The sequence below is a fragment of the Protopterus annectens genome, chromosome 3.part0 (genome assembly GCF_019279795.1).
Source record: "Protopterus annectens isolate FY-2018-M chromosome 3.part0, PAN1.0, whole genome shotgun sequence".
Taxonomy (NCBI): Eukaryota; Metazoa; Chordata; order Ceratodontiformes; family Protopteridae; genus Protopterus; species Protopterus annectens.
Genome location: NC_056731.1, coordinates 715,033,226 through 715,049,397, shown reverse-complemented (window position 1 = coordinate 715,049,397; position 16,172 = coordinate 715,033,226).

The following is a 16,172-nucleotide window of genomic DNA, read 5'->3' as shown; positions in this document are numbered from 1 at the left end:
GCCATTTGTTTAATTATGTGTAGAACAGTAAACTGCCATGCTGTACACATAATGTAGTGAGCTGACATTACAGGCACTCTTACACACATGAATGCATGCACACACTCCTTGTTACTGTTTTTGAATATCATACTGAGTTAGTTGTACAGCTGTTTTATGAGGGCCACTTCTGGTGTGATTAACCTGCACCATGTCTTCATGCTCCTACTTCACACACACTAAAGTAACATTCTGTGTTCACATCCACGTGAATGCCCCATTTTTGGACATGATACAGATATAGCCATTTTGTCCATGCCCGTGTTATGCACCACTCTACATACTGTAATCATGAAACACATTGTAAGTGGTGCATATTGCATTGCTGAATGGGCAGACATGCTTAGCAGTTTGTTTGACTGTTGGTATGCTATAGAAACTCCACTGCTTTAGCACTGCTTCACACTGGTGTGGTAGTTAAGGGTGCAGTGGTTTGCTGTACACTGTAGCAAGTAAGAGTGTGATGCAGTGCTCCTACAGGAATGTTCACTAGGACACAGATGTATGTTCGGTGCTAACATTCATTGTGTGACCATGATATTCATACACCACCTGTACATTAACTGAACCCATGTCTACTAAAATAGGCTGCATTATCACCTGTTTTAGCTCCATGTACTGCATCATTTCTACAGTCTGTGACACATGTGACACTGGGAATACCTTCTATGTGGTGGAAGCCCCACATTATAGGTATCCTCTCAGCAGCATTTCTGGGTATGTGGAAAGATTCCGTGTCATAGGGCACCTTGCATTCCAGGAAGTGATTTTGAATTCTGCTTGAAGGTTCTTGTTGTGTACTAATGGAGTCTTTCACAGACCAGTGCAAACTGCCAGTAATTAAGCTGTTAACACCTGCCATTGTTTTTGTTTTTAGTAGTATTGGGTGACTGCTCTTTTACACCTACCCTTACAGAACTGATTGAGCACTGAGAGTGATTACACTCATGACCCAGCTGCTCATTACTAGTGAAATACATGTAAATGATTGCCTCACATTTCTTTGATGGTAAAATGGATTGTGCAGCTGCCGCATTCTTCCCCATGATTATAAATAGAACCTGTCTCTTGATACAGACTATGCTAGCCTACTGAATATCTCTCCCTACCAAAACCCTATTCCTCAGTTCTGCAACGCTGAACTAGTCATAGGAATTCTCAAACTGAACAACTATAAAAGTATCTGTATTATGGCCATCTATATCCCCCTGGAAATAACATTACCACTCTAGAAAACATTCTCCTATGGTCCTCAACTAACATTAAGCTCGAGACATATATATTAGGAGATGTGAACATTGACTGGAGCAAAATCAACAACAACAATCCCTCCCTATCTATCAATCTCCTAAACTTCACTCAACCGATAAGTGGTATTACAGGACCTAACAGAAACAACCCCCCAGGGTCAACTCTGGACTGGATCTTAGTCTCCCACCCTAATAAAATCTCTTACACTGGTTTACTACCTGACACTATAAGTGATCATCTCCCAGCCATCATTCACCGAGCTACCCACTCCTCCCCCCACAAACACCAATATACCCACACTCGTAATCTCACAAATTTTAACCCCTCTATATTCTCCAAAAACCCTTAAACTAACAAAGTGGGATAACCTAAAAACTCTCCCACTAGATGAAGCCATAGATTTCTTCAATTCCACCTTCCTGAGCATTCTAAACACTCAAGCCCCTCCCAGAACTAAACAAATAAAATCCAACTTCACGCCTTGGCTAACTAAAGACACCAAAACTCTTAGGCGGCAAAGAGACAAAACCTGGAAACTTTATGAAAAAAATAAACACCCTGTTACCCTCCAAAAATATAAACAACTCCGCAACTTAGCCAAAAAACATTTTATAAAAGACAAAAAATCATATTATATCAAATTTCAGTCTACCCACTCTAAAAATCCCAAACAATTCTGGAACTCCATAAACTCTTTTGCATCCAGGTACCAAAAGTAATCCCTGTCCTGACAACAAAAAATCTGATACAGAAATTGCTTCCCTCTTCAACTCCTTTTCACAGACTCAATAGCCGAACTCACTAAGACCTTCCCCAACCACATCTCCTCCCCTACACGCAATCCAACCCCCCTTCCTCTACTCAACCCTCCTCACCCCACTTTCTATCTAAAAACTGTCCCGACCTCCTTCATCAAAAAGCTTCTCTCTAAACTAAAGCCATGCTCCAGCGCCCCTGACAATATTCCCTCACTCTTCTTAAAGCTTGCAGCTGATGGTATTGCCATCCCTATCAGCATTCTCATTAACAGATCCATGCAGGAATCTTACATCCCCAAATTGTGGCGTGCAGCCTTTATCCTGCCACTCCACAAAGGAGGCAAAAACAATAGCATTTCTAACTTCCGACCCATAGCCGTTCTTTCACCAATCTCAAAAATCCTTGAAAAATGCATCCATATCCAACTCATGCCCTTCCTTATCAATAACCAACTCCTTACCCCCACCCAACATGGCTTCCGTCCTGGCCATAGCACAATAACCGCTCTCCTCTCCTTTCTAGACAAAATAAACCTTGCTCGAGACTTGGGAGAAATTGTTTCCACCATTGCCCTAGACCTATCTAAGGCATTTGATACCATCTCCCATACCCACCTTCTAAATCATCTCTCCAACCTCAGTCTATCTCAAAACTGCTTTACCTGGTTCCAAAGTTATCTCTCTAACAGATCCCAGGCTGTAAAATGGCAAAATGGCACCTCCACCTTCCTTCCTACCCATACCGGGGTTCCCCAAGGGTCCATTCTATAACCAATGCTCTTTAATATATGTATCAATGATCTTCACACCGCCATTCCCAACACACAAATTGTACAATATGCAGATGACTCTACTTTAATCTGTTCTGCTCCTAATCTTTCTGAACTCCAGGCTAAAACCCAATTAGCCTTCTCAACCACTGAGCACTGGATGCTTCAAAACCATCTCTCACTCAATGCCAATAAATCCAAAATCCTTCTTTTCTCTCCCTCTAAAACTATTACACTTGATGAGCAGTCCTTCAATATCCTCAGCCATGCCAACTCCACTATAGAAGTTGTCCCCTTTGCTAAACTTCTAGGGGTCACAATTGATGAACAACTGAAATTCGATACTCATGTCCAACTTAATATCAAAAAAACCCACCAGAAGCTAGGCATGTTATATAGAAACGCTCACTTTCTCTCTACATCTACAAGGCAAACTCTAGCTTCTACCTATATTCTTCCATCAGTACTGTACGGTGCTCCACTTCTAACCAATCTATCTTTTACCACCTCCTCAAAGCTAGAAATGTGTTACAACAAAATTGCTAAATTCGCAACCAAATCTAAACACTCCTCTCATCATTGCACCTCTCCTCACAAGTTCACCTGGCTAGAGTTTCCTAACCACCTCCTCTTCCTTCAACTTACTACAGCCCACAAATTAATTTTAAAACCCACTGCATGCCCTGCTCTTTCTAATATTTTACCATTCTACACCCCACACAGACCCCTTAGATCTGCTCAACAAAATCTACTTTCTGTATATAAACCAACCCCCCCCCCTGGACAATTTCTCCTTTCCTATTCTCTTGCCAAAAAATGGAACTCCCTCCCATCCCTGCTTAGAACCACTTCAAACTTTGAACTCTTCAAATCTCAGCTCCACTCCCACCTCTCACATAATTGGAAATGTAACTGCATTCTTCCCACCTAACTCCTAATTTCACCTATGCATGTACTCCCTTTTGCTCATACTCATTATTTTATATATTTATTTCTTTTTCCACCACAGCTTCCTTGCTCTGAATCCAACAATTGATTACCTTGTAAATATTGTACATACTAAAATTAGTTAGGTGTTGCCGTAGGTGGAGGGGATGACATTTACATAAACACCATGCACTTCAATACCCCCTCTCTCTGTTAACTTGTTCCCCATTTTTCTCTCTCTCTTTGTTGACTTTTTAACACGATACAACTCCTTATATAAGAATTTTTCATTTGTTTGCTAATAACATTTATAATTGTATCTATAATTGTATGCTTGCTGAAATATTTGTAATGCGGGGCTTTTCTCCCAAGGCCTAAATGTAAAACTCTGTTTTAACTGTATGCATTGTGGAGCTTTTCTCCCCGGCCCTCCACTGAAAACGGGCTCTCTGGGCCCAGTGGACCTCCCCGGTTATCATACTGGAAATAAAATAAATAAAATAAATAATACAGGGGTTTGGATTCCTAGAGGTGTGCAGAATTTCTCTTCAATGCTCCCACGTCTAAGTGACATTGTGCAGGAACAAAAGAAGGCTATGAATATTCAAATTAATATGCAAAGTACTTGTGGATAACTGGCAGCACTTCTGGGTATGTTAGTGAGGCAAGAAGCAAGTATGGGAATAGATCTGTGTATTCTGACTGTGCAAGTAGCCAAAACCTTAAAGTTAAATGTCTAGTCAAAAGTGAATGAAAGATTGCATAAAGTGGCCTTGTGGTCTTGTGAGAAAAGAAAATGTGAACTCACACTAACGTATCTCAACTTAAACCATTGCTTGTAGCAACTCAAATGCAGATGTTACCATGCCCCTTGGCTGGGTGACCTTAAAGGCTGCATACAGTTAAGCAGCCATATATTTGCAGATGCACTGCTATGGAGTCCATATATGTCAGCACATGTGCATTCATAAAAAGGAAGGAGGAGGGTGTACAGGAAAGTAGAAAAAGACCAAGAGTAAGGAGAAATAGCACATAAAGACAGAATGTAGAAGCGTGCAGTATAGGGGTAGCTGTAAACTTTTCAAGGAGATAAAATTTCCTTTTTTTATTTTCGCATATAAGGAATGAGTGGGTCAGGTAAAAAGGAAAGCAGAGTAGTCAAGGTTGATAGGATAGTGCTTTGTAGCAGAGAAATGTAGAAAAGCACTGACAAATGGTGTGGCAACACACATATCAGGATGGGGAAGTCATTGTCGGAACAGAGAGGGGAGCCAAATGATGATGGGGAGGGCTGGATGCACAGGTTATGGGGTGTGACAAGAGTGCTGGCACACATGCTACATGACTGGGGATGCGGTGATGTTATGAGCAGCTACTTTGTCATCCCCATTCTAACCTAGAGAATATTACAGGGATTCATCACTGCATAGTAGATTATGGTGGCCAGTAGTATGGGCCATACCATGACTTGGTGGCCCAACAGTAGAGGCTAGCCAGTCGGACAAATCTGGTGTTTGCTGTAGGAGGCTGTCCACATGGTCTTCATAGATGCCTCCACTGCAGTTGTTGTCACCTGCTGTAGATACGGGTAGACTAACTTGAGCAGTGCAGGTGAGCTACCTGCATCTCAGAAGCCAGAACCTCCCATCAGTAAGGTACACCCAGCCTCATCACCCTCATGAACCTCAGCCACAACCTTTCCAGGTGCAAGGTGTGTTGCAGATGTTTGCAAAGCATATCTGTGATGCTGACCAGCCTTTAGGTGACTATGCTCCATGCGATAAGTACTGTTGGAAGATGCATTCACACATTGCAGCAGTGTCATAAACGTGTTACCAAAATGCAATGCCATGCCAATGCAAAGGCAGGTTTACTAGCGACTGAGAGGTTGGCCATGAGAAGTTCCACCTGGGAGGAATAGTTTGTTGAAGCCAAAAGAGTTTTTGGTGTCCCCAGAAGGGTACATCAGTTCTAAGATGATCCCAGAGGAGTGAACAATGGCAGCAGAATGGACCCACTCCTACTTGTCACAGTGGATGATACACCAGGTCAATACCTCTTACACCAGATATACTCCCAAGTACCTGTTTCTTCCCCATCACATTTCCAACCTTTGCTGTCTACTCGAAGAAACATTCTCTAGAGTCTACTTGGAGTATAAAAATATCTATTTAAACATTTCCAAGCAAAAATCTTAAATCTTCTAGACTTTGTTACATATTTGGGAGACATACATATATCCTCCCATTGTTTCTTTGTGAATTGCTTATCCAGTGTCTCCTCCCAATATTTTGTAACCTTCTCTGATAGATTCTTATAGTTTGTTTGTGTCTTTCAGCTTTTCCTGGTTAGGGGTCGCCACAGCGGAACTCCGGTCCGCTAATGATTGGTAGTGGATTTTTACATACCAGCCTTGATGCACAGCCTTCAACGAAGGCACGCCCCATTCATGTATGCCTCCACACAGAAGATGCTCTAGCTGAGAATCGAACGGAACAACATCTTGCTATGAGCCGACACCGTTACCGCAGCACCACCACCGCAGTTTTGTCATGCAATATTTTATATGCTCTACTAATTATTCCTTTTTTAATGGCAGCTTCTTTTCTAGATTCTACTAAAAACTGTACCAGTGCTGGTCTTTTGTTTAGGACCTGCCCCTCACTTCTTTTGCTTTGCCAATACTCTATCAATCCTTGATAGGGAAGGCAATCTCTAACCTGCAATCCAAAAAAATTATTGGCTTCTTCCCATTCTATTACCTTTCTCTCTCTAGTTATTTGCATCCAATAACCAACACAGAGCTATGCAAAAATGTAGTCTTATACGAAGAAGACACATTTTTTTTTTTCTAACCAGTATTCAAGCAAGCAAAATAGCCCTAAAAAAGATCAGAGGGCCACAGCAGACTCTTGTTAAATGTTCTAGTTTTGGAAGGCCATTGATGAAACCCGTCAGATATTTGGACAGTTGTTGTTGTTGTTGGTCTTTTGGCTTTTCCCAGTTTGGGGTCGCCACAGCGGAACTCTGGTCCGCTAATGATTGGCAGTAGATTTTCACGAACGCCGAGGTGCCAGCTCAATGTCCAATCTTCATCGAAGGCACACCCATTTATGCATATCTTTCGAATGCCCATCCAACCGTGGGGAGGACATGCAGACTCCACACAGAAGGCACTCCTCGCACTTCAGTCAAGAATCGAACTGGAGAACCTCTTGCTGTGAGGCAACAACGCTACCACTGTACCACCGCGGATGGGTAGTCAGATATTTGGACAGTATGAGAGGCAATTGTGAAATTTCAATTAGAAGCCTTGTTTTCATTGAAATTTCAACTGAGAAAATAAAGATTTGATTTGATGTTAAAAGCCTATGTTAATAAAAAAAAAAAAAACAGTAGTGTATGATACCTCATAGAACATCTATAAAATGACATTTTATTACTCAAAAAAGGAGTGAATTTGCAGTATATAGCTTTAAATATGAGGGAGCACACATAAAATGTATGTAGTGTAATATATTTCTTTCTGGAAAGAAGCCATAGTAAAGCTCTCTTGTTGGTTGATTACATATCCAAGTTGTCCAAGTCTTTACTTGCCATTCTGATAGACATTGCATATTAAACTTACATGTACCAAAGGAGCATCACTGCACTCAAGGGTCAACAAAACAAATGGTATTCATACATCATCAGGAGAAACTTAAATGTCAGCTAGAAAATAGAAGTACTCCACCCCATGTAATTGCTGCATTTGGATCTCATGTGCCATCATAACCACTTCAGTAGTTAAGGGATTGTAGAACTCCCCATGAGGGAAGTTAAAGGGTGTGGCAGCATAAGTGAACACTGGTGGAGCAGAGAGTTGGGAAAATGAATTATCTGTTAAACACCAGTGTCCAGAGCCAAACAGATATGGATTTAAAATGTATTTATTTTTATTTATTTATTTCACATTTGTTTACCGGGATAGTCCGACTGGACTAGGCCCATTTACAGCGGAGGCCGAGGGAGAAAAGCTCAACATTTATTAAACAGAAATACTACAATTTGATACATAGTAGTAAAACAGAATAAAACACATTGAACAACAGAAATCTAGCTGATAAGAGAAAAGTAAAACACACAGGTTACATCTCAGCAGTAACAAATATATATATATGAAGTTAGACAAGATACATTTTGGACTGAGAGAGGTTACATACATCATGTTAAAATGAAGTAGGTATATACAAGAGATTTAACAGTTGGAAGTAAAAAACTGTAGCATTTTACAGTAACAAGTAGTAAGCCCTCCAGGACAGGAAGGTGAGAAAAGTAAAAAAGCAGTAATTTTATGTTATGCATGGGCATAGCCAGGTGTTTGTTAGATGTGATTTAAGAGAGATTTTGAAGTGTGAGGTAGTGGGGATGCAGGTCAGTGAAGGGGAGAGGCTATTCCAGTTTCTAGCAACGGTGTATGAGAATAGTGCTTTTCCAGCAGTGTTAGCCCTAGTGATGCATAAAAGTGATTTGTCACTAGAGCTGAGTGTATGATTTGTTGCATAGTTGATAAGTAGTTGACAGTGATGGGGTTTTATCGGGATACTTCAGAATGTTATAGGCAATAACCAGTTGGTGGTAATGTAGTAGTTGAGGAAATTCTAACCATTTTAAGTCCCTTGGAGCTAGACAATGATGGGATCTGAAGGTGGCGTGGTTAGCAAATTTGGCAATATTATTATAGCATGACTCAAGTTTGGAAAGGTCAAGTTTCCTGATATAGGTAAGAATTGGTGCTGCATACATTAGTGTGGACAGTAGGTAAGTTTGGGCTAGGGTGATCCGTGCTTGATCTGAGAGGAAGTTTTTGTGTCTGTATAGTGAACCCATTGGGCTAGGGTGATCCTTGCTTGATCTGTATAGTGAACCCATTGGGCTAGGGTGATCTGTGCTTGATCTGAGAGGAAGTTTTTGTGTCTGTATAGTGAACCCATTGGGCTAGGGTGATCCGTGCTTGATCTTTATAGTGAACCCATTGGGCTAGGGCGATCCGTGCTTGATCTGAGAGGAAGTTTTTGTGTCTGTATAGTGAACCCATTGGGCTAGGGTGATCCGTGCTTGATCTGTATAGTGAACCCATTGGGCTAGGGTGATCCATGCTTGATCTGTATAGTGAACCCATTGGGCTAGGGTGATCCATGCTTGATCTGTATAGTGAACCCATTGGGCTAGGGTGATCCGTGCTTGATCTGTATAGTGAACCCATTGGGCTAGGGTGATCCGTGCTTGATCTGAGAGGAAGTTTTTGTCTGTGTAGTGAACACATTTGTTATTTGAACCTTTTTGATGGTTTGAGAGATATGGACATCAAAGAGAAGGTTTTTGTCAATCTCAGCACCAAGGAGTTTGGTATGGGCAGAAGGAGAAAGGTTAGTACCATTTTTGGAAGTGATAGAAAAGGAAAGAGGAGCAGACTTTGATTTGTTGGGGGTAAATAAAAGCAATTTAGTTTTATTAGGGTTAAAGAAGAGTTCGATATGTGATCCAACTTTCCACAGAGCTAAAACCTGGGTCAGTTGTTGGAGAGTGGATGGAGATGGGGTTGAGCAGATTAAAGTCAAATCGTCTGCATACTGTATGAATGTTGCATGCTGAGTGGAGGTGTGTAGATTATTAGTGAAGATAGAAAATAAAAGTGGGCCAAGTATTGAGCCTTGTGGTATGCCTATGGAAGTTGGAAGTAGAGGAGATAATGCCCCTTACCATTGGACATATTGCTGCCTGTCAGCTAGATAGTTCTTGAACAGGCAATAGTTGAGGGGGCAAAAAACCCCGAAAATGTTAGTAACGTCACAGGAGGGGTTGCCTTATAGTCGATGTGTGTATGTATGGATGGATGTGTATATGTAATCCATGTACCTCACATGAGGGTGTAAGGATTTTTATTTTTGTATATCCTGTGTCCATCATAAAGGTATATATCCACATCATTTGCATGTCATAAAGTACCCAATCAGTCAGAATTCCTACTCTAAACTCATAAGACCCTATCTCAACCCTAGTTATACTGGAGAAAAAAAGTTACACAAACTGAATACAGATTGAATACCACCCCCACCCGAAACATATACACTTGCCTATACTGAATTCCTGAATAACATAACAAATCTAACATTAGTTTTAAAAAAAAGTTATCTGCAGTGAGAATTTAAAGTGAAATTAGAATCACAGTCAAATGGAAAATGACATTACGGGAAAAACTGATCAAATCCTTCATAACTAAACTGAATAAGTCTATATATAAACATATACAAAACAACAATTAGTTGGTTTCTTAATACAGTGCATTAGTTCATTTACAACGTACATGGTCATAAACTTGAAGGAAGGCAGGGTAGCTGTTAAGAGAAGTTTTAACTGCTAGCTTATTATGTTTGCATCTCATTCATGTGATTTATCCATGTCAAAGTGTTCTATTTGAAGACAGAAGCAATTTATTCTGGATTGTTTTTGCACTGTTAAGGGCGGCTGCGGTAGTGCAGTGGTTAGCATTGCTGCCTTACAGCAAGAGATTCTCCAGTTCGATCCTCGGCTGGGATACTTTCTGTGCGGAGTGTGCATGTCCTCCCTGTGGTTGCATGGCTTTCCTCCGGGTGCTCCGGTTTCCTCCCACATCCCAAAGACATGCTGTAGGTGGATTGGACACTCTAAATTGGCCCTAGGTGTGAGTGCATGCATATGTGTGCCTTCCATGGAAGGTTGGGCATCGGGCTGGCACCTCAACATCATAAAACTCCACTGCTAATCATAAGTGGACAGGTGATTTGCTGTGGCAACCCCTAACCGGGAAAAGCTGAAAAAAGAAGCTTTTCACTAACACTCTCCAGTAAGATTACATAATAAGGGCCTGATATGCTTTCGGGCTTGTTTTTGGAATGTTTGCACTTTGGTGAGTCTAAATTGTTTGTTCTATTTAGTTCTGACAAATTTCTGGACTTAATATTAAAGCCAGTAAACTTATTTATTGCTGTAATTTAATACAACATTTAAAATCTCACTTAAGCAATATGCAATTGGCTAATCATGCTAGTGTTAAATGAATGTGCTATTTGGTGAGACTGTAGTTTTTTTGCCATGCTATTTTGTTTCAACTTACATCAGTAGCTGCCTATTTTTCATTCTTGTGCTCTCCAAGAAAATGAGAACCTCAGTTTGGTAACATCCACACAGTGAAAAGTAAAGTAGGGACATTGCTGAATGATTACATAATTTAGTATGTTTGCTGTTTAGCATTAAGGTATATAAATGGCCCGTTGAGATCAGTGCTGTAACCTAGTTAAGACATTAAAAAAATGTCAGTATAGTATCATCATATGCCTGCTTTTTAAAATGCTGGAAATAAACCTAAAAATTAATTTTCTGCTGACTTTTTTCTTAGCTTTTTCACTTTGTTCTTTGTTTTGTTAAGTCTGGAAGCAGCAGGGATCAGTTTTTCCACCTGTATGCAGACAAAGTATCCCCACACAAATAAAACTCTCAGACCAACTCAGTGGTTTTAAACTACTGCTTAAACAACATCTTAACCAATCCTGATCCTGCACATCCTCGTCAGCAGGTTAAGACTTTATGCTCACCATACAATACTCTCCGAATACTCTCCTTAGAGTACTTCCAACCACTTATTGAAATGTCAAAATAATTTTTATACATAACTGCTGCCTGTACAATCCACTAAGCTGCACATGCGCTTTCTCTTCAACGTCTAGCTCTATAAAATCTTGGACTTTATAAATGTAACTACTGTATGTGTATAAATGTAAACAGAAATGTAACTACTGTGTTTAACTGGAATTAAGTATAATAAAATGTAAACAAATAGAGCTTTTCTGCCCAGGCCTCTGCTGCAAATGGGTATTACCTGTTGGATTTTCCCGGTAAAGAAAGGTAAATACATAAACTAACCGTTCAAATGTGTCTTAAGGAAAAAGAAAGAAAAAACATGTTTGGCAGATAACATTTTTAATTAATTTCTTTCCAAAATATGGCAGACTTTGATACATACTTGACTATGCACATAATCGGAAGAAATTCAGAACAGAGCAGTTAATATATACAGTGGAATATGGCATTCTTTTGTGAAATGTCGAATTGCAGTAGTTGTAGGCCAGTTCATAAAAAATCAGATTCAGTGACACTAGTTTTACTAACGACTATCTAAGAGCAATAGTTTCAAGAAAGAATTTTGCTTAAGATATTGAGGAAAAAATATGCTTTCTCTGTATAAGTCTTCCTTTACTAATTCCCCTATTGATGGCTCGTCGTTATTTGGGCCCAAAGTTAGAGACCTTGACTAGGTGTGAAGCAGAGGGAAAAACTCTGTCTACTGTAGGAGTCTGTTTTTCCATCCCCACTAGACCTTATCTCTAAGGTCAGAGAGGGGGAAGATGTGGTTTCGCAAGTCCCAAAGAGTATTTCCTGATGCATGTGGTGACTGTTCCTCCAGGGGCAAAGGGGGAAGTAACAATGGAAAACACTGACCTCACAGCAGAGGGAGTCCACAGAGCCAGGGTGACGGGGATTCTTTCCTTGGGAAGCCCTTTCAGTGCTGCTGAGTTGAGGCCTGCCTGTCTGTCTCTAGAGGCAGTCGGGGGATGCTTATTGTTGTACTCAAACACCTGGATAAAAATCACACAAGACAAATGGGTACAAATGATCGTATCCAGAGGTTATTACATACCGTTTTCCACTGCCCCTTTGGAGGAACAATCTGTCCCAGATATTCCACCCAGTCAAAGGGACTATGCAACATTAGAGGTACAGATGTTGCTAGAAAAAAGTCATCTAAAATGTCCCCACAGTCCCAGTTGGATCCAGAACTTACTCAAGGTTCTTTTTAGTTACAAAAAAGACAGGGGACTGGAGACCCATTTTGGATCTCCGCAGATTAAACAAGTCCATCAAGAAATCAAAGTTCCAGATGGTAACACTGCAGTCAGTATATCCCTTTCTGGGGAAAGATGATTGGATGTACTCAATAGGCCCCCAGGATGCATACTACCACATAAAAATGGATAGGTGATCCAGGAGACACGCTTTCAGCTGGGAGCCAGTCATTACCAGTTTTGAGCCCTGCCCTTTGGTCTCACTACAGCCCCCAGAGTGTTCACCAAATGCATGGCAGTGGTTATGGCTCACTTGAGGCGCCTGGGATTCTGAGTGTTTCCATACCTAGATGACTGGCTCCTAACTGCCACGACCAAGCCTCTACTAGTGCAAGCAAGGGACAAAACCATTCATCTCTGTACCAAGCTAGGCATTGTAATAAATTTCAATAAATCTGCCTTGTGGCCTTCACAGTTTCATATACTCTAAGGTGCAGAGTTAGACTCAAGGGAGATGTTGGCCAAACTTACCCGCAAAAGGATTCAGTCCCTTCACCGGCAAATCAAGAGCTTGATGGTCTTTGACTGTACTTTTCTTTTGAATATCTTGCAGGTTCTTGGGCACCATGGCAGCTGCTATCATTTTAGTACTTCTAGCACGTTTGTACATTAGAGTCCTTCAATAGCTACTTTTCTCCCAGTGGTCCATGCAAGATCTACCATTGTCAAATAAGATCATTATCACAGAGTCATGCAAAAAAGAACTACAGTGCTGGCTGCAAATGACTCAGCTGACCATGGGACGTCCATTTGGTTTTCCGCAACCAACAGCCACACTGACCACGGATGCTTCTCAGATGGGGGGGGGGGCATTATCTGGGAAAGACTGTCCAAGGCATCTGGCAGGAATGCGAGAAATACCTGCATAGCAATGTCCTACAGATGAGAACGGTGCTCTACAAGTATTGCAAGTATTCCAGGACACTCTCCCGACAGGAACTATTGCAATTCAGGAAGACATGTCAGTAGTGTGGTACATAAACAAACAAGGAGGAACCAAATCCTACCCTGTATGTCGAGAGGCACAAAGAGTATGGCAATGGGATGTCGCTTTTCAATGATTTGTGACAGCAATGCACATCCTGGGGAAATCTAATGTGATGGCGGACAAACTCAGCAGAGCTATTCTGATGCCTCATGAGTGGTCCATAAAAGAGATTTTCTGCAAATGGGGCCAGCCCTTCTGCGACCTTTTCACCACATCCATGACCACCAAATGCAGCAGCTACTTTGCTCTGATTCTCCCTCTGGTTAAGTCACCGAGGGATGCGCTCATACACGATAGGTCCCAGGACTACTTTATGCCTTACCTCCCTTTCCATTGATACCATAGGTTCTTCAGAAAGCCAACATGTTGAGAAGCGCATTTATTCTCATTGCTCCATACTAGCCTCGGCAAATTTAGTTACCCTTTCTGTGGACCCATCTCCAGGAGGAACCGTGGATCCTGGACCCAGTTCCAGACCTTCCGACCCATTCGTCAGGGATGTTACATCCATTGATCCAGACCCTAAAGTTGACAGCATGGCTGCTCCAGTTCCACAAATAGCCAGGCTGCATGACATCTCCCTGGCAGTTAGACATATTTTGATTTCTTCTCATAAGCCTTCTACCAAAATCTATACTCTAGCAAATGGAAAAGATTCTTACAGTGGGCCTCCTTAAGCAATATAGATCCCTATGGCTCCCATCACTGCAGTGCTAGAATTTCTTAATAAACTTTTTAACAAGGGCACAGCAGCAGCTACAATTAGAGTCCAGCTAGCCACTATATCCAACTTTCATTTGGGGAAGATGGGACTGAAAGTCATGTCTCACAAACTCTGTACGGCTTTTCTAAAAGGGGCTTTTCTGCTGAGACCTCCAGTTAGAGAACCTCCAGCTCCATGGAATCTAAATTTTGTTCTAGCCTCTTCAATTTTGCCTCCCTTTGAACCTGCATCATCATACAACATAAAGTTTTTGTCATGGAAGGCACTTTTCTTGGTGGCCATTACCTCTGCCAGGTCTGTCTATATACCCTCCTTACATAGTTTTTCACAAAGACAGCGTCTCCTTACATACTAATCCTTCCTTTCTACCCAAGATGTGCACAGAGACTAATCTAAATCAATCTATTGAATTACCAGTGCTCTTCCCAAACTATGGCAACAGGGCAGAATATAGATTAGCTGGGTGTACATAGACAGTTGCGCTTTTACATGTATAGAACTAAAGATTTCAGAAAGTCGGACCAATTTTTTTGTCATTTTCAGATAAAAAGAAAGGATTGCCAGTCTCAAAAGTGACACTATATGGCTCAAGATTGTATTTCATTCACATATAGCACTCAAAATAGGCAATTACCAGGCAAGGTTAGGGGCCATTCCACAAGAACTGTTGCAACTTACTCTGCCTTCCAGGCCAGACACCCTTTCAATTCTATTTGTGCAGCTGCCACGTGGGTAAGACCTCATAGCTTTATCACTCATTACAAAGTAGATACGGCCTCTTGGAACAGGGCTTCCTTTGGGTCCACTGTTCTGAAGAGTTTATTCCATTGAGCCACCCAAGAAAGAAGGTGCTAGGGACGCTGTCCCAACCAGCATAGAGTGAAGGCGAGAGGTGACAATATAACATTTAAGAAGTTATGTACTCACCATAACGTTCCATGTTTGTTGTCCATCTCTCCATCATTCTTGCATCCCACCCTCCTTCCCCCTCCTTCATTCCTTGAGGATTGGGCAGATAATTCTAATTTTAATTGGAATATGGAGTCTCTGATTCCCTTCTGGGCCTTCTCTACACAAGCTGATTCATCGTTAGATTGTTTATACTTTCTCTTGCAAACAAGATATGGGTAATCTTCCTTGTGCATCATGAGATAGGGCATAGCCTTGAGCCAGTGGAAGCTCTCGAGCTTTTGAATTAGGCCAAGTTTAAACCGATGCTCTGTTCCGAGCCCAATGAGGGTAGAATGAAGGCGAGATGGACAACAAATATGGAATGATATGGTGAGTACATAACTTCTTATTTCTTTAGATTTGGAATATTTGACAAGAAAGATTACTAGTTTCTGTACTTTAGTGGCCTACAGTTTTATGATTAGAATAATTTCAAAAGCTAAATAGTACCCTTCTTTTTCTGTTTTCTTTCTTAGCATTTTTGTGACTCCCCACCTCCAAAATTGTTATTTTAATTTTCCTGGGTATTTGCTTAAATTTATGGATTCATTAATGCAGACATTAATACAGTTATACATTTCACTGAAAATATCATTAACCACCGTATTTAGATTGAGGATAATATCCTAATATGCTTTCATAAGTGTGCCTTGTATAATTTCTTAATACTTTCTGTTTGCAATGTTTAGGAAAGATGATTTTATTGATTGCATTTGATTTTATGCTTAGGCTAACTCTGATAGCACAAAGGGGAGCAGAAAGGTTCAAAGTTAGTATAATATCTATTTCATTGTATTCATTACAAGCTGTTTTAATATAGTAAGTTAATATTTGGCAATATTT